Below are 25,384 nucleotides of genomic sequence, written 5' to 3'. Positions count from 1 at the left end.
AGAGAATCAGCTTCTAAGCTAATAGAAACTCAGTAAACCTGAATGAGATTTTCACCCTGCAGCGGAGTGTGCTGATATGAAACTTCCTGAGAGACTAAAACTGTGTGCCGGACCGAGACTCGAACTCGGGACCTTTGCCTTTCACGGGCAAGTGCTCTACCATCTGAGCTACCCAAGCACGACTCACGCACCGTCTTCACAGCTTTACTTCCGCCAGTACCTCGTCTCCTACTTTCCAATCTTCACACAAGCTCTCCTGCGAACCTTGCAGAACTAGCACTCCTGGAAGATAGGATATTGCGAAGAATAGCTCAGCCACAGCCTGGGGGGTGTTTCCAGAATGAGATTTTCACTCTGCAATGGAGTGTGCGCTGACATGAAACTTCCTGGCAGATTAACACCGCTGCAGAGTGAAAATCTCATTCTGGAAACATCCCCCAGGCTGTGGCTAAGCCATGTCTCCGCAATATCCTTTCTTTGCCTGTTTAAATGCAGTATGATTAAATCTCGGCCTGGAAAAATGTCATTTTATATTATCAGGACTTTGTCACCTGAGGTCACTTTATCAGCCACGACAGCAAACTTGCTGATGCACCACTTGTTGACACCTTGAGAAATATCCTGACAATTTATATTGTCTTTTGATACCAGCTACTATGCCTTAGATTGCCTTTTAGACCAGGGAGTAGATGGACTACACCATCCAATAGAGTATGTGTCCAGACAACTTAGCAGGACTGAAAAAATTATTCGATTACTAAGAAAAGAGTGCTGGCACTAATACATGGAGTTATTTATATTCTCTGTTATTCGAATAGCCGATGCTTAAATGTAATAATAACTTATCATGTGGCGTTGGAATGGTTACCAGATCTTAAATATCTGGTAAATCATTTAACTACATGGGCATTACAACTGAGTGAATTTGGTTTTGAAGTATTATATCGACTGGGTAAATCATGTGGAAAGGCGGATGGTCTTAGTCACAAAATATATGTCATAGAATGTGCTGAGTTAGACATAGAAGAATGGCAAGAAGCTCAAGATGCTGACCCAGACTGTTAGTAATTCGCTAAAGCAGGCACAATTCAGCATGGAAGACTTAGTGCTGCAAATGAAGACAAGATGTGGGTGATGCATAGTGGTACCCGCAAAAATTATGAAATTAGGTGTTGAGGCGGAAGCACAATACAATTTTAGCCAAGTATAGCAATCAATGAACCACATAATACCGCCAAGCATAGCAATCGATGAACCACATAGTACCCAGATGCGCAAAGTTAATGGTGGATAACAAGTAAACAAGATGTCGACCGTTACGCTAAAACTTGTCCCCCATGTGCACAAAGAGCAGAACTCAATCGCCAAAAGATTACATTACAAATGTCACCAGAGGGCATTATACCATTTCAGATAACTGGTGTGGATATATTCGAACCATTTACTGAAAAACCAGCACGAAACCGATAATTGCTAACGTTAACTCAACATCTTTCACGTATTGCGTCCACATCAGCCATACCTAACTGGCGAGTAGAAAAAGTCTCGCAGTCAATGGTTAACCAGTGGTTACCAAAGTTTGGAACATCTGAGACAATGATCATGTACCACAAAACGATTTTATGTTCGATTCAGTAGAGCAGTTGTGCTGATTATTATACATTAAGAAACTCAGTGCATTATATCCATACGCAAATCGACGAACTGAAGGAGTGCATCGCACAATAGGACAAGTTTTATTATGTTAACAGTCATTTTAATGATGGGGATGCCCTACTCCCTTATATAGTAGTGGCATATAACTAGAAATACACGACTTGTCCCTATATGACGTCGTTTTCGGTCAGAAGCTGCCATCCCTTTTCGGGTGTGTAAGCTCCCTTCAGGAAAAGATATATTATCAGTTCAATATTTCCGGAAAAGGTTACAAAGGATGTGGAGCCAAGCTAAATAGATGAACACTTAAGCCTTGGAAAGACAGGAAAGGGCACACAATGAAAAAAATCAACATTACCGAAGTATAATATCGAGCAAAGGTGATACTACGCAGCTGCTGTGTAGCAAAGGCACAGATTAAATAACTTGTTACCAAGGACGCTATCAAGTAATAGAAATGATATCCCCTGTTAAACTTAAATTGCGACTACCAACCCATACATTCATTTCCGGTAGCACCTTCAGAAGGGACAAGGAGAGTGTCTGGTGAAAATGGGAAGAAGGCAAAAATTTGACATGGAAAACAGGACGCTCCTACAACTATGTCATCACATCTTTACGCACTTAGGCCATGAGCAGGGACAATAAACTAACAAGAGGCTTTCCTCTCACTTTAGGGCATGGTATGGTTCTACCCTAAGATGACAGAGAGCATTTACAGCGCAAGGTATCAAGCTCAGGATAAGAGGGAAAGGAAGAAGGGAAGCTTCATCATAATAAGTTTGATGTGCTGTTCGGGGGTGCCAGAAGCCCTCGAGATATATGCTCTAACAAGACGCACATTGTTCACACAACAACCGGACGTAATAACGTCAGATCATCAGTGGACCCTAAAACTGGACTGGACTGTTTGGGCACTGGAAAACGAAATTCAGCCGTTAGAAGATACTTTCAGCCTACTAGAACTCGTGATGAAAAACCAGACAAGGTTCAACGATACGTAGGGAGAATGTCAGTTGGTACAGTTAGTTTTTATACAATCTGAGAGGCAGCTACGGCAAACTGCAGAGTTAGTCCCCTGAGTCCAGTGAAAAAGAGATTGGCTAAACTTAGGTGGTAGAATCCTGAAAACCGTTTCCGGTGCTTCCAAGTTAGAGGACCTACAAAATATTAGTAAGGCATTAGAGCAAGTATAAGTTGATGCAGCAATCAACTGTCGAACAGTCGACCTGCGTATCACGCAGCGCGGCAGTCTTGAAAAGGACGAAGTAAATAATACTAGACAGCTGCGCGTTTTGTCTGCAACCCTGATGTCCCGCATTCGGCCTCCGGCAACACCACTAAACATGGCTTGGGCATACTTATGGACCGTCTGGATAATGGAAACACCCAGTTAACGATGAATCCTGCAGGTCTGTCAATAAATCCGTAAGAGCACGACGGGTTGAGACCTCTTCTGAACAGCACGTCGCAAGTCATCTCAGATACGCTCAATAATGTTCATATCTGGGAAGTTTAGTGGCTGGCGGAAGTGTCTAAACTCAGCAGAGTATTTTTGGAGCCACTCTGTAGCAATTCTGGAATTTTGGGGTGTCGCATTGTCCTGCTGGAATTTCCCAAGTCCGCCGGAATGCACATTGGACATGAATGGATGCAAGTGCTACTTAGGTACGTGTTACCTGCCAGAGTCGTATCTAGACGTATCACGGGTGTCATATCACTCCAACTTCACAGCCCCCCCCCCCCCCCACCGTTACAGAGCCACCACGAGCTTGAACAGTCCCCTGCTGACATGCAGGTTCCATGGAATCATGAGGTTGTCTTCATAAGCATACACGTCCATCTTCCCAATACAATTTGAAACGAGACTCGTCCGACCAGGCAACATGTTTCCACTCATCAACAGTCCATTGTCAATGTTTATTGTCACAGGGTAGGCATAAAGCTTTGTGTCGTGCAGCCATTAAGGTTCAAATGGTTCAAATGGCTCTGAGCACTATGGGACTTAACATCTATGGTCATCAGTCTCCTAGAACTTAGAACTACTTAAACCTAACTAACCTAAGAACAGCACACAACACCCAGTCATCACGAGGCAGAGAAAATCCCTGACCCCGCCGGGAATCGAACCGGGGAACCCGAGCGTGGGAAGCGAGAACGCTGCCGCAAGACCACGAGCTGCGGACACAGCAGTCATCAAGGGTACACGAGTGGGCCTTCGGCTCCGAAGGCCCATATCGATGATGTTTCGTTGAATGGTTCACACGCTGACACTTGTTGATGGACCAGCACTGAAATTTGCAGCAATTTGCGGATGGGTTGAACTTCTGTCACGTTGAACGACTCTCTTCAGTCGTCGTTGGTCCCGTCCTTGCAGGATCTTTAACCGACCGCAGCGATGTCGGAGATTCGATGTTTTACCGGATTCCTGATATTCGCGGTACACTCTTCAAATGGTCGTACGCGAAAATCCCACTTCATCGCTACCTCGGAGATGCTGTGTCCCATCGCTCGTGCACCGACTATAATACAACATTCAAACTCATTTAAATATTGATAACATGCCACTGTAGCAGCAATAACCAATCTGATAACTGCGCCAGACACTTGTCGTCTTATAAAGGCGTTGCCGACCGCAGCGCCGTATTCTGCATGTGCTGTATTTGAATACACATGCCTATACCAGTTTCTTTGGCGCTTAAGTGTAGAAACCACCGAACGACAATAAGCAGTGTTACACGCTGTCCACGGTGGTTTAACAACACCACTATCCCCCAGATCAGTTCCTGGAAGTGTTGCGAAAGATTCAAACTGAATTACCCGCACCATTAGAGTTACTAAAAGAGGTGGGGGAAGAATGTTTTTGGCTGTACCATCATATGGCTACCGTCACTAGTGCACAAGAGGGTACTCAGCTGAAAATTCAAATACAGATTTGAGTGCTACGCTCTCCAAACATACCTATTAGTGTGGGGAACCCTACATAAATTTGTGTGTTTTGAAGTATACGAAGTCCCGTACCCAGCTCCCCATGCGGGAATTACTGCGTTTCTGATCTGGGTCTCTCACTATCTATTCTACACAATGGCTACGCACCGTCTCCAGGTCATCTGTGTTTACGAAATTCTGCTTCCAGAAGTCTGCGATAGAATGTCCTAAAGAGATGACCAGGGTTAAAAAGGAATTCTTCCAAGGAGTAAGTTTGCATTAGTTATATTCAGTGGCACACTCAGTGGTCATAATTTTCTCCTGTTACGAGCAAGGACGTTTTAGCGGCGTACAGCACATGCAGCTAAAGGAACAAGAGGCATTATTAAACACACACAGGAACCACAACCCTAAAGATCACTCACAAATTAATTTATCTACTCAACCTACCCTTTGGGAGCCTACCTACTGAACACCTGACTTCCTTGACGAAGACTGTAGACCAGATTCTGCTCGTTTCCTTAGATCACGTGTTAGCTGTGCAGAATGTCTGCATATCAATGAAGCATCATTTAGACCACGCGAAAAGGTATCGTACAGAACATCAGTGCCAACTCGTAACTATAGAGACCACAACCTCAGCTGCCAGCATGATTTTAACTGTAATAGGTATCGCCTAGTACCAGTTGAAGCAAAATATTGCCGAAATTCCATCCTTACCAACCTTCAATCTACCGGTTCATACAGTAATAATAGCTCCAACGAGTGCCAGTCTGACAAAAGGCCAGAACCATTCATGAATCACAGATTCATTTCTTGTGAGACAATGCAAGTTGTGTGAAGGACTAAGTGTCACTGCGAGTGAAGTAGGACAAAAAATGTAAACACTTGTGAGTGAATCAATGCTCATGTTGCAGCCAGTTTTAGTCAGGAATCTGGAGAAGCAGATTTTTGTTAGGGACTAGGCAGTGTAACAGAATAGAACACAGCTGGTGCTTAGTGCCCTAGACAGAACCCTCGGTTCTAAGCATTGACCGCTGCTGGACAGTGCCCCACCTGCTCTGCAACTTCCAACTTCGACAAGATTGAGCCACTTCCGTACCGCCACTGCCACATATTAACAGCCTGGGACCCTGACCAACTTTCAGGAAGCTTCTGCAGTTTGACTCACTATATAGTAAAATAATTATAATATGTATTATGAAATCTGTGTAGTTTTCTCCCAATTTTTGCAGAATTGTACTACTGTCTATTTAATTCTCTAATTACTTTCGTGCTTATAATTACACTCCTGGAAATGGAAAAAAGAACACATTGACACCGGTGTGTCAGACCCACCATACTTGCTCCGGACACTGCGAGAGGGCTGTACAAGCAATGATCACACGCACGGCACAGCGGACACACCAGGAACTGCGGTGTTGGCCGTCGAATGGCGCTAGCTGCGCAGCATTTGTGCACCGCCGCCGTCAGTGTCAGCCAGTTTGCCGTGGCATACGGAGCTCCATCGCACTCTTTAACACTGGTAGCATGCCGCGACAGCGTGGACGTGAACCGTATGTGCAGTTGACGGACTTTGAGCGAGGGCGTATAGTGGGCATGCGGGAGGCCGGGTGGACGTACCGCCGAATTGCTCAACACGTGGGGCGTGAGGTCTCCACAGTACATCGATGTTGTCGCCAGTGGTCGGCGGAAGGTGCACGTGCCCGTCGACCTGGGACCGGACCGCAGCGACGCACGGATGCACGCCAAGACCGTAGGATCCTACGCAGTGAAGTAGGGGACCGCACCGCCACTTCCCAGCAAATTAGGGACACTGTTGCTCCTGGGGTCTCGGCGAGGACCATTCGCAACCGTCTCCATGAGGCTGGGCTACGGTCCCGCACACCGTTAGGCCGTCTTCCGCTCACGCCCCAACATCGTGCAGCCCGCCTCCAGTGGTGTCGCGACAGGCGTGAATGGAGGGACGAATGGAGACGTGTCGTCTTCAGCGATGAGAGTCGCTTCTGCCTTGGTGCCAATGATGGTCTTATGCGTGTTTGGCGCCGTGCAGGTGAGCGTCACAATCAGGACTGCATACGAACGAGGCACACAGGGCCAACACCCGGCATCATGGTGTGGGGAGCGATCTCCTACACTGGCCGTACACCACTGGTGATCGTCGAGGGGACACTGAATAGTGCACGGTACATCCGAACCGTCATCGAACCCATCGTTCTACCATTCCTAGACCGGCAAGGGAACTTGCTGTTCCAACAGGACAATGCACGTCCGCATGTATCCCGTGCCACCCAACGTGCTCTAGAAGGTGTAAGTCAACTACCCTGGCCAGCAAGATCTCCGGATCTGTCCCCCATTGAGCATGTTTGGGACTGGATGAAGCGTCGTCTCACGCGGTCTGCACGTCCAGCACGAACGCTGGTCCAGCTGAGGCGCCAGGTGGAAATGGCATGGCAAGCCGTTCCACAGGACTACATCCAGCATCTCTACGATCATCTCCATGGGAGAATAGCAGCCTGCATTGCTGCGAAAGGTGGATATACACTGTACTACTGCCGACATTGTGCATGCTCTGTTGCCTGTGTCTATGTGCCTGTGGTTCTGTCAGTGTGATCATGTGATGTATCTGACCCCAGGAATGTGTCAATAAAGTTTCCCCTTCCTGGGACAATGAATTCACGGTGTTCTTATTTCAATTTCCAGGAGTGTATTTTGGTTATGTTTTATGTACACTTAGTTGTAGCCGCTTGGGATCCTTTATTGTTTTTAGGGCAAATTTGCTTTATTAATTTCCTTAATATTAGCTTCTTTTAATTTTCAAGAATTTTGAATTTTTATCCTATCCTGTATTTTAGTTAAGGTGCTAGCTAATCACTTTTCTTATTGCCTGTAGCCGCCTCTTCTTGTAGTCTTACACCCGGATTATTTTGAGTTTTACCGACACTAGGACCTTCTATTGCTCAACATGGTTTTCCTCTACACTGTAGTCTCAATGTGGCTGCCTACTTGACTGTTTAGTTACCAGATATTCAGGTCAACAGATGTACGTGAAGCTCTACGCCGCGCTTCACCTAGCGGCTCTGAATATTTTAAGGTATTTTCCTTTTCTTTATTTGTCTGTACCCCTTCGTCCCCTTTGTGTATCCCTTCATACATTTATCCCCGGTTATTATGCTTTTAAGTTGATACAATCGGATTTGTTCCAAATTTCGTATAATTACATCCTCGCTTTTCCTTTTCTTTAAGAAAATCTTAGTAAGCTTTAACCAGGCGAAACGCGTTACTTGTCACAAAAATAACTTTGCAACCGAGAGTGTCTCTTTATATAATCGGCAGAATGTGTACACTCCTCTCACGGCTACCTTAAGAACAAATGATGGTCATCCGAGGTAGTGCAGAACGGATATTGATCCGTGAAAATGATGCAACGGCACACACCAGCAGTCCATCCTTCCCAATTCTGCAAATGTGTGATAAACATAAACGGCAGCGGACTCGTGTGATGGCGACTGAATAGCCTAACTTCCGTTAACTTCCAGCCAATTTGGGAGGGATGACTCGCAGTGTTGCAATGAGTCCATTATTTGTGCATGGACGGCAGGGGCAGATCCGAAGGCGTGAAGATGTGCTTGGTGCATGTAAAAGGCGACAATCGTGGAATGATATTGCATAATTTGACCAGATGGCTATGCGAAGACCCGCAATGATGGCCCTTTCAATCCTTGTGAAGTGCTGCAACGTTACCTAACGTGGACACACGGCATTCTCTATGGTTCTTCTCAACTCTCAATAACCATCTAAGACACTGCACAAATATATACCCTGTCAGACGTGATGACATGAGCTAGTGGTGACAAAACTAGAGTACTTGAAACCTGCTCTAGTCGTCACTGATGATGGCAACTGCAGTGATTTACACGTCCGCTGACTGTATGTATGTGTACGGAATTGCGTCATTGTAGGTGCTTAACTTATTTTGTGAGAGTGCGTATGTGCACATTTGACAAAGAGAATGATAGACTTATTGTCCCTCTTCCATCAGTAACTCTGTAAGTATCTCCGAACTTGAAACACGGACCCATTCGACTGTTCTACGTATTGGAAATGCGTCACAAAACTAAGGGTTAAGAGATCTATATGCTGCGCTTGTAGGTTATTATTTATTACATATAAGAGTAAATTTGTTAAAAATTGAATCTCAATGTAGACAAGTGCAATGTGCTGCGAATACATAGTAAGAAAGATCCCTTATCATTCAGCTACAACATAGCAGGTCAGCAACTGGAAGCAGTTAATTCCATAAATTATCTTGGAGTACGCATTAGGAGTGATTTAAAATGGAATGATCATATAAAGCTGATCGTCGGAAAAGCAGATGCAAGACTGAGATTCATTGGAAGAATCCTAAGGAAATGCAATCCGAAAACAAAGGAAGTAGGTTACAGTACGCTTGTTCGCCCACTACTTGAATACTGCTCAGCAGTGTGGGATCCGTACCAGATAGGGTTGATAGAAGAGATAGAGAAGATCCAACGGAGGGCAGTGCGCTTCATTACAAGATCATTTAGTAATAGCGAAAGCGTTACGGAAATAATAGATCAACTCCAGTGGAAGACTCTGCAGGAGAGACGCTCAGTAGCTCGGTACGGGCTTTTGTTGAAGTTTCGAGAATATACCTTCACCGAAGAGTCAAGCAGTATATCGCTCCCTCCTACGTATATCTCGCGAAGATACCATGAGGATAAAATCAGAGAGATTAGAGCCCACACAGAAGCATACCGACAATCCTTCTTTCCGCGAACAATACGAGACTGGAATAGAAGTGAGAACCGATAGAGGTACTCAAAGTACCCTCCGCCACACACCGTCAGGTGGCTTGCGGAGTATGGATGTAGATGTAGATGAAACATTGAAAATGTCGTACAACGTAAGTAAAATTATTAGAAACGATGGTTCCCTTACTGAAAACTGTTCTGGAACTGACAAGCTGCATAATTGGTTCAAACGGTTCAAATTGCTCTGAGCACTATGGGACTTAACAGCTCGGGTCATCAGTCCCCTAGAACTTACAACTACGTAAACCTAACTAACCTAAGGACATCAGACACATCCATGCCCGAGGGAGGATTAAGCTGCATAATTACCGAAGAAGATAAAATCCTAGTGTCCTTCATATTAGTTTCCACGTCTCCCTGTATTTATTCACGGTCAGAACCATTTATCCATCGTAGGCTATTTAATTTTTTGCAAAAAGTTAAACTTTTGCTTCAACATTTATTTTGAATCACTAGCCACTACCATCCGCGGCCGCTTGCAAATGCAGCTGTAATATTCAACGTTGACAAACCAATAGCAATTCAAACGGTTTAGATCGCTATCACGTACAGTGCGTCCGTAAAGTCATCACGCAGCTTTAATCGGTCACAGAACAGCAATGGAACAAGACAGAAATGTGAGACAAGGTGTAAATGAATAGCCGGCCGGAGTGGCCGAGCGGTTCTAGGCGGTTCAGTCTGGAACCGCGCGACCGCTGCGGTCGCAAGTTCGAATCCTGCCTCGGGCGTGGATTTGTGAGAGATCCTTAGGTTAGTTAGGTTTAAGTAGTTCTAGGTTCTAGGGGACTGATGACCTTAGCTGTTAAGTCCCATAGTGCTCGGAGCCATTTGAACCAATTTTGTAAACGAAAGAAAAACTTTCCGAGTGTGCGTACCTTTTCAGCGCAGTTCGATGTGGCTTCCATTTGTTGTCCTACACACATCTAAATTATATTTACAGGGTGTATCAAAAATGACCGGTATATTTGAAACGGCAATAAAAACTAAACGAGCAGCGATAGAAATACACCGTTTGTTGCAATATGCTTGGGACAACAGTACATTTTCAGGCGGACAAACTTTCGAAATTACAGTAGTTACAATTTTCAACAACAGATGGCGCTGCGGTCTGGGAAACTCTATAGTACGATATTTTCCACATATCCACCATGCGTAGCAATAATATGGCGTAGTCTCTGAATGAAATTACCCGAAACCTTTGACAACGTGTCTGGCGGAATGGCTCCACATGCAGATGAGATGTACTGCTTCAGCTGTTCAATTGTTTCTGGATTCTGGCGGTACACCTGGTCTTTCAAGTGTCCCCACAGAAAGACGTCACAGGGGTTCATGTCTGGCGAATAGGGAGGCCAATCCACGCCGCCTCCTGTATGTTTCGGATAGCCCAAAGCAATCACACGATCATCGAAATATTCATTCAGGAAATTAAAGACGTCGGCCGTGCAATGTGGCCGGGCACCATCTTGCATAAACCACGAGGTGTTCGCAGTGTCGTCTAAGGCAGTTTGTACCGCCACAAATTCACGAAGAATGTCCAGATAGCGTGATGCAGTAATCGTTTCGGATCTGAAAAATGGGCCAATGATTCCTTTGGAGGAAATGGCGGCCCAGACCAGTACTTTTTGAGGATGCAGGGACGATGGGACTGCAACATGGGGCTTTTCGGTTCCCAATATGCGCCAGTTCTGTTTATTGACGAAGCCGTCCAGGTAAAAATAAGCTTCGTCAGTAAACCAAATGCTGCCCACATGCATATCGCCGTCATCAATCCTGTGCACTATATCGTTAGCGAATGTCTCTTGTGCAGCAATGGTAGCGGCGCTGAGTGGTTGCCACGTCTGAATTTTGTATGGATAGAGGTGTAAACTCTGGCGCATGAGACGATATGTGGACGTTGGCGTCATTTGGACCGCAGCTGCAACACGGCGAATGGAAACCCGAGGCTGCTGTTGGATCGCCTGCTGCACTAGCTGCGCGTTGCCCTCTGTGGTTGCCGTACGCGGTCGCCCTACCTTTCCAGCACGTTCATCAGTCACGTTCTCAGTCCGTTGAAATTTTTCAAACAGCTCCTTTATTGTATCGCTTTTCGGTCCTTTGGTTACATTAAACCTCCGTTGAAAACTTCGTCTTGTTGCAACAACACTGTGTTCTAGGCGGTGGAATTCCAACACCAGAAAAATCCTCTGTTCTAAGGAATAAACCATGTTGTCTACAGCACACTTGCACGTTGTGAACAGCACACGCTTACAGCAGAAAGACGACGTACAGAATGGCGCACCCACAGACTGCGTTGTCTTCTATATCTTTCACATCACTTGCAGCGCCATCTGTTGTTGAAAATTGTAACTACTGTAATTTCGAAAGTTTGTCCGCCTGAAAATGTACTGTTGTCCTAAGCATATTGCAACAAACGGTGTATTTCTATCGCTGCTCGTTTAGTTTTTATTGCCGTTTCAAATATACCGGTCATGTTTGAAACAGCCTGTAGTTCTTCCCACGTACTTGTAAGGAAATATGATGTAACAGATTGAATAGCGTCTGTGGTTCTCTGTTTGAAATGATTACTGTCGTTGATACGTTCACTGTAAACACGTTGCTTCACATAATCCCAGAAGCAAAAGTCTAATAGCGCTACGTCCTGGGGTCATGGTAGCCACGACTTAAAACCACCCCTTCCTATCCACCAGTGTAGAAATTTTGTGTCCCGGAACTCGCGAACATTGCTGGCGTAATGTGGAGGAACGCCGTCTTGTTGAAAGATGACACCTTCCGGAAATTGTGGCACTAAATACAACTGCAATATGTTAATGTAGTTGTTTGACGTCACAGCAATCTACGCAAAGAAAAATACCACTATAACTTCATCAAGCACCAGAGCACACCTCACATTCACCTTAGGGGTGTTATGTTCGTACTCAGTGTGCGCATGAGGATTTTCAGAAGCCTATATTCTGACGTTTTAGCGATGAACGTGACCACGTTGCGGCCTCATCGCTAAACATGGTCTTCTTCAGAAATCGTTCATCACAGTCAATCTCGTTAAGTGTACCAGTAACAAATTCGAATCGTCCGGGTCTGCCGGCTTGTTTGTTAGCGTGGGACAACTGCAATTTGTAACCAGAAAAAGGGAAACGTTTCTCTAAAAACTTATGTACTATAGTCTTTTTCATGCCTAATTCTCAAGCATACGCACTCACCGATTTTTTAGGGGTCCTTAGGCAGCTATCCCGTATTGCTTCCACAGACTCGCCACGAACCGAAGACCTAGCAGAACGGGGTGTGTCAAACAAACTGTCGGTATCCTTTAACCGCTTGTCCCACCGATTAATTTTGTTTCTATGTGGTTGCTCTTCGCTGTACACGCGATGATATTCACGTTGAACATTGGTCACGGATTCGAATTTAGCAAGCTACAGAACGAACTGGACTTTCCTCTGCACCGTCCACATCTCTAGTAATGTGGCCTGATACGCTGCTGCTATACGGTTTGTTGTGTTCCGTCATTACCTGCGCGCGCACGCCATTCAACATCATGTTACAGAAACTCTAGGCGATACTGTCCAATGTAGCAGAAGTAACAAGCGTTCATAACTGCAACATGACTTTACGGACGCACTCTATAAGTTTCGAATGGTGTTGCAACTAGTTGCAAGTACATCGATAACGTGTGTATTGTCATACTGAACATGAGTTCGTGTTACATGGGGGCAGAAAATTTTGACCAAACACAAGTCGAGACGACAATCGATTGCCATCCTGATACTGTTTTAAAAAAATAGTTAAAACTAGACCTCATATATAATTTTTCCTCCACAATAACGCAACAACAACGTACAGTTTGAGAACTAAAACATAGCACGAAACAGTTGCGATGTACAGAAGTTGTGGCCATATCTCACAAGGGGAGGCCACAACATTTGGAACGCGGATTTACTGTAAACTTCATACACTCGTAGTACTCCATGAGGGCAACAAAATGTGTAAGCAGTAGCGCGCACTTCTCAAGCGTTACTGAGAAAATTGCAAGATAATTTCGGTCGTCAAATATATATCTGTGCGCGGTCATTTTTACCATGAAGCGGCTGTAGCCGAATGGTGCCGGCACGGTAACTCAGCGTGTTCGGTCAGAGCGTTAGCTACCCTTTCTAATAAAAAAAAAATGAGCGAACCGATCAACAAACAAACGGAACGGGTGTCATCGGACGTCGCCCTGAACAAATTCAATGAACAATATAGAACAAAATGTTTTTTTATTAAAAAAAGTGGTTGGCGTTCAAGCCGCTGGATCGAGTTCCGTTCGTCAGTTTTTTATTTTTTATTTTCAACACAGTCATTTTCTTTACTATTTATATTACAATAGATATAATGGGAAAAATACGTGTAATCGGACAAACTTTTATTAAATTTACAATGTTATTTGGCAGTATACAAATTTTTATTATCACAAATAATATAATATTCATAACTATCGACGAGTAAACGACCAAACGCATGAAGTGATACTGAAAATGTATGATTGTCCGTGTCTTCAAATCTGTTCGTATTTAATCGAAAGAGAACGAGAAATTGCTTCTCGGAAGACGCTATTGAAATACAGTCGATACTGCATAACCAATTATCAGCGCCGATTTTTAATGAAATACTGCGTTATGCGTGGTTTGCTTCTAAATTATCGTCTGAAAGAGAGGTTTTTGAAAATGCTAGCGAGGTTTGTTTTTCCACGGAAAACGTCAAAAGACCTTGCGTATGCAGAAACATAACATTTATTCAATGCAGCTGGTGCCGTTTAACTTTGTGTTTTCCATGATTTTACGAAAAATACCATCCTGTAACTTGTAATGTCGAAAGCGACGATTAGTTGTACATCTTTCGAAAGCCGTCTGTGCTGGTCAAAACTAGGAGGTAACAAGTCGTTTCGGGCTCCTTCCAGGCATAAGGGATTCCCTTTACCGCTTGCTCAGTGTACAGATTGAATAACATGTGGGAACATATTCCTATCAACACATAGGAAGGTAGTATGTTCGAATTATGAGAAACAGAATTGAAGAATAAATTGTACATATCGAAGAACAGAGTGGATTTAGAGTAGGCAAATCGTGTACTGATAATATACTCTCCTACGCCATTTGACATAAGAAAGGTCTGAAAGAAATTAGGAAGCACAGTTAGTGTTCACTGATCTCGAAAAAGCATATGACAACGTTCCACTAACTACGCTGTCGAAGCACCGGGAACACATGGTACTGACCCGTTATATATGGTTCAAATGGCTCTGAGCACTATGGGACTTAACTTCTGTGGTCATCAGTCCCCTAGAACTTAGAACTACTTAAACCTAACTAACCTAAGGACATCACACACATCCATGCCCGAGGCAGCATTCGAACCTGCGACCGTAGCAGTCGCGCGGTTCCGGACTGAGCGCCTTAACCGCGAGACCACCGCGGCCGGCCGTTATATATAACATATATAAAGATGTGCACACAAAAATAAGTGTAGGATCTATCATCTCTCAATCGTTTCAAATAAATGAAGGGTTGAAACAAGCCTATTATATGGCTCTCACATTATTCAAAATGTGCCTTTCAGAAGTGGAAAAATAAATGCAGTAGAATGGGAATTCAGTTCGAAGATCGCAGTGTGTAGTCGTACGCCCATTTATTTTCAGATGACCAGGTTGTGGCTGTGATCAGTGAAGAAGATGCCTCCTGCTGAGAAAATTAACGGAAGATTATACCACATCTGGACTGAAGTTGGACATGAAAAAAACAGAACACTTACAATGTAACGCAATCTGTAGATCTTGAAATATCAGACAATGTAATAATCGGTAATAGTGAAAGTTATAAATAGCTAGGGACTATAATTAGTGAAGATAGAACATGTGAAGATGACTTGAGAAACACATTGAACTCAAGAAGGAGAGCAACATCAAATTTGAACTCCCTTCCCGTGGTCCACAAATATCTGATTAAAAACGAAACTTAATATATATATAAAGCCATTATTGAGCCCATTAACGCCGATAGTTCAGAGTGAGGGCTGATTACAGAAAGAATCGCAAGAAGATAAGATCGAAGTTGTAGAAATGGAGTTTCTAAGATGAACATCAAGGATTCCCTATTTCACCCTAGAACAAAATAGTGAGGATGTACGGGAAATAACACACAAGAAAGATACCACAACGGATGGAATAGAACGTAGAGAACTCTTTAGTTTTGGACACTTAACAAGAATGGGACAAGAATACTCAAAAATATATTTGAATATAGACCGACAAACAGAAGGCGTGAAGGAAGACTGTGAGTTAAATGGGTTCAAGGGATAGAAAGGAGTATGACCAATTGAAATTTGAAAGTTGGAGACACACAAAATAGGTTACTGTAAATGCTGAGATGAGAGATGTGACAGGTGCTATAGTGTGTGTAAATGCTGAGATGAGAGATGTGACAGGTGCTATAGTGTGTGTGTGTGTGTGTGTGTGTGTGTGTGTTTGGACTTTCGCTTGAGACCTATTATAAAAACTGTTGAATTGTTCGCAATAAGCTGTTAAAGAGAAGCTGAAAGTTAAATAACTCAACGAGATACAAGAAATTAATTTACAAATACTAGTACTTTTTCTGCTATCTTGCGCTTAAAGACATAATATTGTGTCAGTCAGTAAATTCGTTCCGTGGTAGTAGTGTTAAATAAAATATTACTCACAACCGATGGCCAGAAGACGCGCTTTTGTTGCACGAGTCTTCTCCTGAATTGCAACTAAATGTTTGAATCTTGCCCAAGGGACAGATATGTATGCAGGTATACATGCCTATCTGCATCGATAAACACTTTTCTCCTCAAATTCAGTTCTCGTGGCGAATAACAAGTTACCCATTCGAGTCCAAGTGATACAAACAATGTTCAGAGTAGTCTGCAACATTTACGCTCTTAACGTCGTCTACATTTGAGAAACGAACTGTCAATACTTCTGCACAAAGCATTTTCATCATGACCAATACAATTTAGGATAAGTATTCTCATTCTGTGACTGAATGGCGCAAAGGGTACAAATCGAACAGGCGAAGGTTCGACCCAAAGTGTGCCTTATGATTTCTTTTACTTCTGGCAGTGTCTTTGATAACGTGAAAAGCGCCAAGTTGTACTTTTTGTTACTAGTCCACATTATACTGTAGTTTCCTCTGTAACTGGATGAGTAAGACAATTTAAATGGCTGGGGAACGCAACGGCAAACCACCTCCAACGCTTAGTAAAGCACTGCGTTATTACTCCTAAGGTACTTTTTGCGTTTTGGTAGTAGCCCTACGACCTGTAAGGTCTACAACAGTTTAATTTTGATCGGGCTATAGTGGTTCGCACAGTTCAAGTCGCTTTCACAATTTTGCGGTAACAGCCACTGGTAAAAAGATTGTTTTCTCGAAATGACACCACCTTTCTTTTCATTTTCACTACCTTTTCCAAAATTAATGGGCAGCGGCTTTCAATTAAAATGTCCTCTCCTGTACGGGACTTCCATAGTGTTTGTGCGAGTACAGGTTGTGACGCAGGAAGGACGACATGAGGAAGTTTGTGTTTAGCCCTGAGTGGTGCACGGATGGCCAAAGCGGTTAAGGCGACCGTTCGTGTAAAGCAGGAAATCCGGGTTCGCGTTCCGTTCCCTCTTAATTCTCATTGTTGTCATTCCCTTCCACAGCTAATGATTGTTTGTATGCGCAACTGCGAATGCATTACATGTTTTCCAAAATTTCCGTAATCAATACTTGACCCCATTTGCTACCACACCATAAAGGATGGCAATAAAACTTTGACATTATTTATATTAAAGAATTCGAAGAATACGAGACTAAAGATCATTTCAGAAACATCAGTAATTTTGAGTGAACAAATTTACGTATCAATTTTGTGTCTGATGCGAGGGCGGCAGGGAGCTGATAAATAGGTAATGACGATACGTATGTGTATTGTACTTTCAGAAGGTAACGGCTACTCTCATGTTCGTGATAGATGGCCGGAAACTTTCTCAGTTGTTGGACGCTTTTGTGCCTGAGATATCTTAGGCACCCACTGATGCAGAAGACGCTTCTGATTTTTCACTTCTAATTTAGCTTAAAAGCCACTTTCAACTGTTGTGTATTTTTTAACGTTAGTAATTTTAAAGCTGTATTTTCTGCAATTTCTCATTATAACTATTTTAAAAAATCGCATTTTTGGAATAGTTCGTCATAAATATAACCAAGAAGTCTAAAAACGTGATTATACGCTACACACCTTTAACTCCGTATTTATCTATGGGATTACAGTGGGTTTACGTTTTCCGTATTATCTGTTTTAGGGGCGATCAGATTATACAGTTCATACGTAGTTGAAAAATGAAACGTGCTGATGATAAAACGACGAATCAAAGAGTTTTACGGACGACGTAGCGACCATCACTAACGCGTGTGAAGCACGGCTGAAATTCATGTCGTGATACTGAAATCACGCGAAAACCAAAGAATTTAAGTGCACTACCAGAGAGAATGTCGACGAAAGTTAGAAACAGCTATAGCTATCAGATTTTGCATCAAATAGGCCTACCTCGGCCGGGACAAAGGCTGCATGCTCATGGTATAAGCTCGCTGCCGTGAGGGTATGGAGCAACATGGTACCTTGTTTACTTGGCTTTACTAGCATTCCTCCATCGCAGCACCAACATAATCTCTCGCAGCGTATGCAAATTCGTTGGCCTTTGCGCGATGTCGTAACAGCGTATAGCGGTTGACTGTTACATAGAAAACATCAGCACAGCGCCACTAGAATTACTAACGCCACATCGGTAAGGGAACACTATGGAGGAAGTCACCGAAAGCTTGATATACTGGTTACGTACTGGTTGGTTGAAATGGCTCTGAGCACTATGCGACTTAACTTCTGAGGTCATCAGTCGCCTAGAGCTTAGAACTAATTAAACCTAACTAACCTAAGGACATCACACACATCCATGCCCGAGGCAGGATTCGAACCTGCGACCGTAGCGGTCGCTCGGCTCCAGACTGTAGCGCCTAGAACCGCACGGCCACTCCAGCCGGCTTTGATATACCATTTAAATCTAACGTGGCAGCAAAACAGAGAATACTGTAAAACGTAATAATAAAGTCCGCCTGCTTTAGTTTCAAAAGCGTATTTTACTAGCAAATGTAGATTTGGAAATACAGCTACATCTTCAGGACTTCAGCTGGCCGTAGAAAAACTTTAATTGTGATGCCAACGGATAACTGTGAGAGGTTAGAGTGTTTTAAATTAAAGTTCTCAAGTTCATGGCAGAAAAAATGCAAAATTACATACAGATCCGTTAAACTGGAACGAAACTGTAAATCTGGCTGCATACACTGAAGAACCAAAACCAAGCCAATACCGTGCTGGTGTACCTTTGGAACGCAATTGCAGCAGCGATCCTACCTGGCATGAATCCGACAGGTTCGTGGTTGGTTTCCAGAGGTATGTGGCACCAGATATTTATGCACAGGTCACACATCTGTCATAAATTATAGGCCGGGGGTTTATGGGCGGGGAGCTGGTGCCCGATAGCATTCCAGATATGTTCGATCAGGTTCATATCAGGCGTATTTGGTGGTCAGGATGTCAATTTCAGCTCACTGTCATATCCTCAAACCGCTCTAGCACGATTCTGGCCCTGTAAAACGGGAAATTCTCCTGCTAGATGATATATTCAAGACGTCATAAGCGCGTGACTGCGTGTGAGATCGCTCTCTAAGTTTTCATCTATTTTTAGTTTTCAGATATATATTTTAACTGTTTTTGTGATAATATTTACTATATAAGTGACTTATTAGTGGTTTCTTCATTCACCTCTGCATTTCGTGTGTTGTGGCCTGATATTTGTGAGTGTTTCGTATCGAGCAACTTAACCTCTTACCCGTGTTTACATTCCGCGCTGACCAGTTGCAGCTGTAGCGGTGCATCGAAAGCTAAGTACTAATTAATTGTTTGTGTATAGTATTTTATTTAGGAACTTTAGTGGTCTTCAACCGGTGTTCTTGGTGTTTTCCGGTGAAATAACTTCAGAAGAAATTTTTGCGAACTGCTTTCAGTTTCGTTACTGTCATTAGACGTTTGATTTTCTTTCTGTGTTAGTATTTTGTTATATTCTCATTTGTTGTTGATTAATACTTTCAATAATAGTAGTTACTTCCCTTGTAGAGCAAGTTTGTGATAATTGTAGTCAGTTTTTAACATCTTATTGTAGTAGCGGAACTTAGATAAAGTTGTTTTCTTGTTTCAATAATTGTAAAATTTTACCATGAGTGAGAAGTGTGGGCTTTGCCGTAGGTTTGTGAGTAGTGGATTGCGGTGTGAGACTTGTTCGAAGTATTTTCACTGGGGGGAATGCAGTGGGGAAGCCAGTGGGCATTCTGGTGAGATCCTCTCCTGGAACTGCAGGTTATGTAGCAAGAGTAAGTTGATAGAGGAGCAGGAGCGTAAGATCTGTGCCCTTCAGGTGCAGTTGAAAAACGCACAGGAGGAGCTAGATAGGATGAGGAGGGAGAAGGGGGTTGGGGAATGGGAGCTGGCTGTTGGCAAGAGATCTGCTAGGAGAAGGAGATTTTCAGATAGTTTTACTATTGGTGTTTGTAATAGATATGACCAACTGTCAGAGTCTAGTGGAGAGGAATCTCTAGTAGCTGTAGATGTAGGAAGTATGCAGCAGACCTCAGCAGTTACGGTGGCTAGGACAGTTGCAAAGTCTAAGAGAAAGAAGAAGGTTCTGCTGTTAGGTAGTTCTCATGGTAGAGGTGTAGGCCAGCAGTTGCAGGAAGTTTTGGGGAGTGAGTACCAGGTCACCAGCATTGTGAAGCCTAATGCAGGATTGGCTCAGGTGACTTTTAACATAGGGGGGTTATGTAGGGATTTTACTAAAGAGGATCAGGTAGTGATTGTGGGTGGAGCTGGTAATAGTATTGATAGGGATGGGAAGTATGACATAGATGGTGACCTGGAAAAGATAGCCACTCAGACTGGCAACACGAATGTGCATTTCGTGGAACTGTTTCAGCGTCACGATCGGCCTCATCTTAATATAGCCGTCAGGCGTAATAACATGAGACTTGGGGGTGCGCTGATGACAGAAGGCATGAGTCACATTTCAGTGGTGTCGGTGGAGTCTATCAGTAGGACGGGTTTCACTAGACATGGCCTGCACCTCAACAGGTATGGGAAGGGGAGGTTGGCAAAACTTATAGGTGACAGCATAGGTGGGGGTGGTGGGATCACTCATGGGAAAATTCCGGTAGTTGTGGGTGTTAGAGCTGTACCTTTTTTAGATTGAAGTCAGCTGATAGGTATTCCTGCTTAAGGGAAGTCTCTCTAACAAAGAAACCACTTTCTACAAAGCTTGGGTATCCGATTAATGAGGGAATTAGTATATTTCATCAAAATATACAAGGTATTCGAGATAAAGTTAGTGAACTGCTTATAGATGTTGACTCTGAAATTATTGGTATATCTGAACACTTCTTAAATAAGGAGATAATTCAGAGGCTTCCTTTACCAGGATACAGGTTGGCTGGCAGCTTTTCTAGGAGCTCTTTGCGGTGTGGGGGAGTAGCCATGTATGTGAGAAACGGTATCCCATTTGAGTCAATTGATGTTTCAAAGTACTGCACTGAAAAGGTGTTTGAATGTTGTGCAGGTGTGGTTAAATTTAGTGGAGCTAAACTTCTTACTGTTGTTATTTATAGATCCCCAGACTCCGATTTCACAACATTTTTGCTAAAGCTAGAGGAGGTTCTTGGTTCACTTTATAGGAAATACAAAAAGTTAGTTATATGTGGTGACTTCAATATTAATTGTATAAGTGATTGTGCAAGGAAAAGGATGCTGGTAGACCTCCTTAATTCATATAATCTTATGCAAACCGTATTCTTTCCAACGAGAGTGCAAGGGAACAGTAGAACAACCATAGACAATATTTTTGTTCATTCGTCATTATTAGAAGGGCATTCTGTTAGCAAAAAGGTGAATGGCCTTTCAGATCATGATGCACAAATTTTAAGTCTAAAAGATTTTTGTGCTTCAACACATGTTAAATATAATTACCAACTTTTTAGGAAAGCTGATCCAGTTGCTGTACAGACTTTTGTAAACCTTATCAAGGAACAAGATTGGCAAGATGTTTATAGTGCTGATACAGTAGACGACAAATATAATGCTTTCCTCAAGACTTTTCTCGTGCTCTTTGAAAGTTGCTTTCCGTTAGAACGTTTAAAACAGGGTACTAGCACAAACAGGCAGCCTGGGTGGCTGACTAAAGGGATAAGAATATCTTGTAGAACAAAGTGGCAATTATATCAAAACGTTAGAAACAGTCAAAATCTAAATGCAGCAGCCCATTACAAACAGTATTGTAAGGTGCTTAAAAAAGTTATTAGGAAGGCAAAAAGTATGTGGTATGCAGATAGAATAGCTAAGTCTCAGGATAAAATTAAAACCATATGGTCAGTCGTAAAGGAAGTGGCTGGTCTGCAGAGACAGGTCGAGGATATAGAATCAGTGCGTAGTGGGGATGTCCGTGTTGCTGATAAGTCGCATATATGTACAGTACTTAATAATCACTTTCTGAATATAGCAGGTGAACTAAATAGAAACCTAGTCCCAACAGGGAATCATATAGCGCTCTTAGAAAAAAGTGTTCCGAGACTGTTACCTGAAATGCTCCTCCATGATACTGACAAGAGGGAGATTGAGTTAATAATTAAATCACTAAAGACCAAGAACTCTCATGGATATGACGGGGTATCTAGCAGAATACTGAAGTATTGTTCCACGTATATTAGCTCAGTACTTAGCCATATCTGTAACTTTTCCTTTAGCAGTGGTCGGTTTCCTGACCGATTAAAGTACTCGGTAGTGAAGCCACTTTATAAAAAGGGAGACAGGGATAATGTTGACAATTATAGACCTATTTCTATGCCATCGGTGTTTGCTAAAGTTATCGAGAGGCTTGTATATACAAGGTTACTGCAGCATTTAAATTCACATAATTTGCTGTCAAATGTACAGTTTGGTTTTAGAAATGGCTTAACAACTGAAAATGCTATATTCTCTTTTCTCTGTGAGGTTTTGGACGGATTAAATAAAAGGTTGAGAACGTTAGGTGTTTTCTTTGATTTAACGAAGGCTTTTGACTGTGTTGACCACAAAATATTACTGCAGAAGTTGGAACATTATGGAGTAAGGGGAGTAGCTTACAATTGGTTCGCCTCCTACTTTAAGAACAGAAAGCAGAAGGTAATCCTCCGCAATATTGAGAGTGGTAATGATGTTCAGTCCCAATGGGGCACTGTTAAATGGGGCGTTCCCCAAGGGTCGGTGCTGGGGCCACTGCTGTTCCTTATTTATGTAAATGATATGCCTTCTAGTATTACAGGTGATTCAAAAATATTTCTGTTTGCTGATGACACCACCTTGGTTGTGAAGGATCTTGTGTGTAATATTGAAACATTATCAAATAATGTAGTTCATGAAGTAAGTTCGTGGCTTGTGGAAAATAATTTGATGCTAAATCACAGTAAGACTCAGTTTTTACAGTTTCTAACCCACAATTCAACAAGAACTGACATTTTAATCAGACAGAATGGGCATGTTATAAGCGAGACGGAACAGTTCAAGTTCCTAGGCGTACGGATAGATAGTAAGCTGTTGTGGAAAGCCCATGTTCAGGATCTTGTTCAGAAACTAAATGCCGCTTTATTTACCATTAGAACAGTATCTGAAATAAGTGACATTTCAACACGAAAAGTAGTATACTTCGCATATTTTCATACGCTTATGTCATATGGTATTATTTTTTGGGGTAATTCTTCTGATTCAAAAAGGGTATTTTTGGCTCAAAAACGGGCTGTTCGAGCTATGTATGGTGTAAGTTCGAAAACCTCTTGTCGACCCCTATTCAATAGTCTGGGAATTTTGACATTGCCCTCACAGTATGTATTTTCTTTAATGTCGTTTGTTGTTAGCAATATTAGCTTATTCCCAAGAGTTAGCAGCTTTCACTCAGTTAATACTAGGCAGAAATCAAATCTGCATGTGGAATGCACTTCCTTGACTCTTGTGCAGAAAGGAGTGCAGTATTCTGCTGCATCCATTTTCAATAAGCTACCACAAGAACTCAAAAATCTTAGCAGTAGCCCAAACACTTTTAAGTCTAAACTGAAGAGTTTCCTCATGGCTCACTCCTTCTATTCTGTCGAGGAGCTCCTGGAAGAGATAAAAAATTAAGCAAATTCCAGTGTTACATTCTTGATTTTCTTTATTTAAACTAACGACTTGTTTCATTTTATGTGTTTCTACAATCGTGTTATAATTTCATGTATTGACTCGTTCCATGACCATGGAGACTTCTCCTAAATGTGGTCCCACGGAACAATAAATAAATAAATAAATAAAATAAAAATAACAAAGGGATACAGGTGATCCATAATAACATTCGTTTCGTCAGCAGTTGTTTTGGTACCTTAGATTACTGCCTAGGTCCCATGAAAGCGCAGATTTATTTCCCCCACAGCACAATATTGATCCAGCAACCTGCGCCCATGGCGCGATGCATGTTTCCAGGAGCCGTTCGCCTGGATGACGTCATATCTGCACAAGAATATTGACCTCGTGTAACAAGAAACGTGACTCATCCGACCAAGCGACGCTTTTACATTGATCCATAGTCGAATCTCGATTTTCCCTTGCACATTGCAATCGTGATTAACTATGTCGTTGGGTCTACATGTGAACAAGTTGGAGTCATCTAATGCGGAGTCCCACGTTCAACAAGGTGTATTAATACTTGTGCCTGCACCAGCACTGTACTCTGGTGCCATATCTGCCACAGGTTGCCGTCTACACAGTTTTACAGAGCGGCAAAGCTTCCGGCATCTAGGATCATTGATGAGGCGTGGACGACTAACACCTTGTCGACTCTTCGTGATTTTGCTGTTTTTCAGCCACATTCCACAGATACTCAAGACAGAAGCACATCAACAGCCGACCAGTTTCACCGTTTCCGAGATGTTCGTTTCCAGACGCGGGGCCACAACAATCTGGTCTTTGATAGTGCCGCTTATGCCATTCAATTTCTGCATTTTCGGCTCGTATGGTTCCCTACTCATTCCAGTTCTAGTTATGTACTTTCCTTAAGGAGGCAACACCTCCAGGCGTCATTCCATCTCCCGGTGGGTAGTAGTCATAATGCATTCGCTCATCAGTGTATGTCATTACAAAAAACAAAACAAAAAAAGTTTTGCATTACCCCAGTTCCCAGAACTCCTGAAGATAGACGTTAACTGTGGATACTGTATCATGGACACAGTTCCTTCGACTGTTCAGAGATGTCACTTAACCCGCCCAAAGACGTAAACAACCATGCTTGAGCAGCGCCTATTAGACGGAGGTGGTCCGACAGCCGATCAGTTCCAGTCATTCCACCAGGAAGGAGGTACACGGGTCGTGTTGTCTGTAGTTCAATCATGCCGAGATGGTCAATACCGCAGATCGATCGGGTCCGCATTGTTACTTTGCGCCAGGAAGGGGTCTCAACAATGGAAGTGTCAGGGCGTCTCCGAGTGAACCAACGTGATGTTGACAGGAACTGTCGATGACATGCTTCGCTCAGGCCGCCCAAGGAAGACCGCTACCTACAGATTATGGCTCGGAGGAACCATGACTACAGCGCCACCATGCTGAAAAATGCTTTTCGTGCAGCCACAGGACGTGTTACGACTCAAACTGTGCGCAATAGGCTGCATGGTGCGCAACTTCACTCTCGACGTCCATGGCGAGGTCCATCTTTGCAACCACGACACAATGCAGCACGGTACCGATCGGCGCATCAACACGCCGAATGGACCGCTCAGGATTGGCATCACGTTCTCTTCATCGATGAGTGTCGTATATGCCTTCAACCAGATAATCGTCGG

This window comes from Schistocerca piceifrons, chromosome X, assembly GCF_021461385.2.
Source record: "Schistocerca piceifrons isolate TAMUIC-IGC-003096 chromosome X, iqSchPice1.1, whole genome shotgun sequence".
Lineage (NCBI taxonomy): Eukaryota > Metazoa > Arthropoda > Insecta > Orthoptera > Acrididae > Schistocerca > Schistocerca piceifrons.
Note: the sequence above shows the minus strand (reverse complement) of the source record.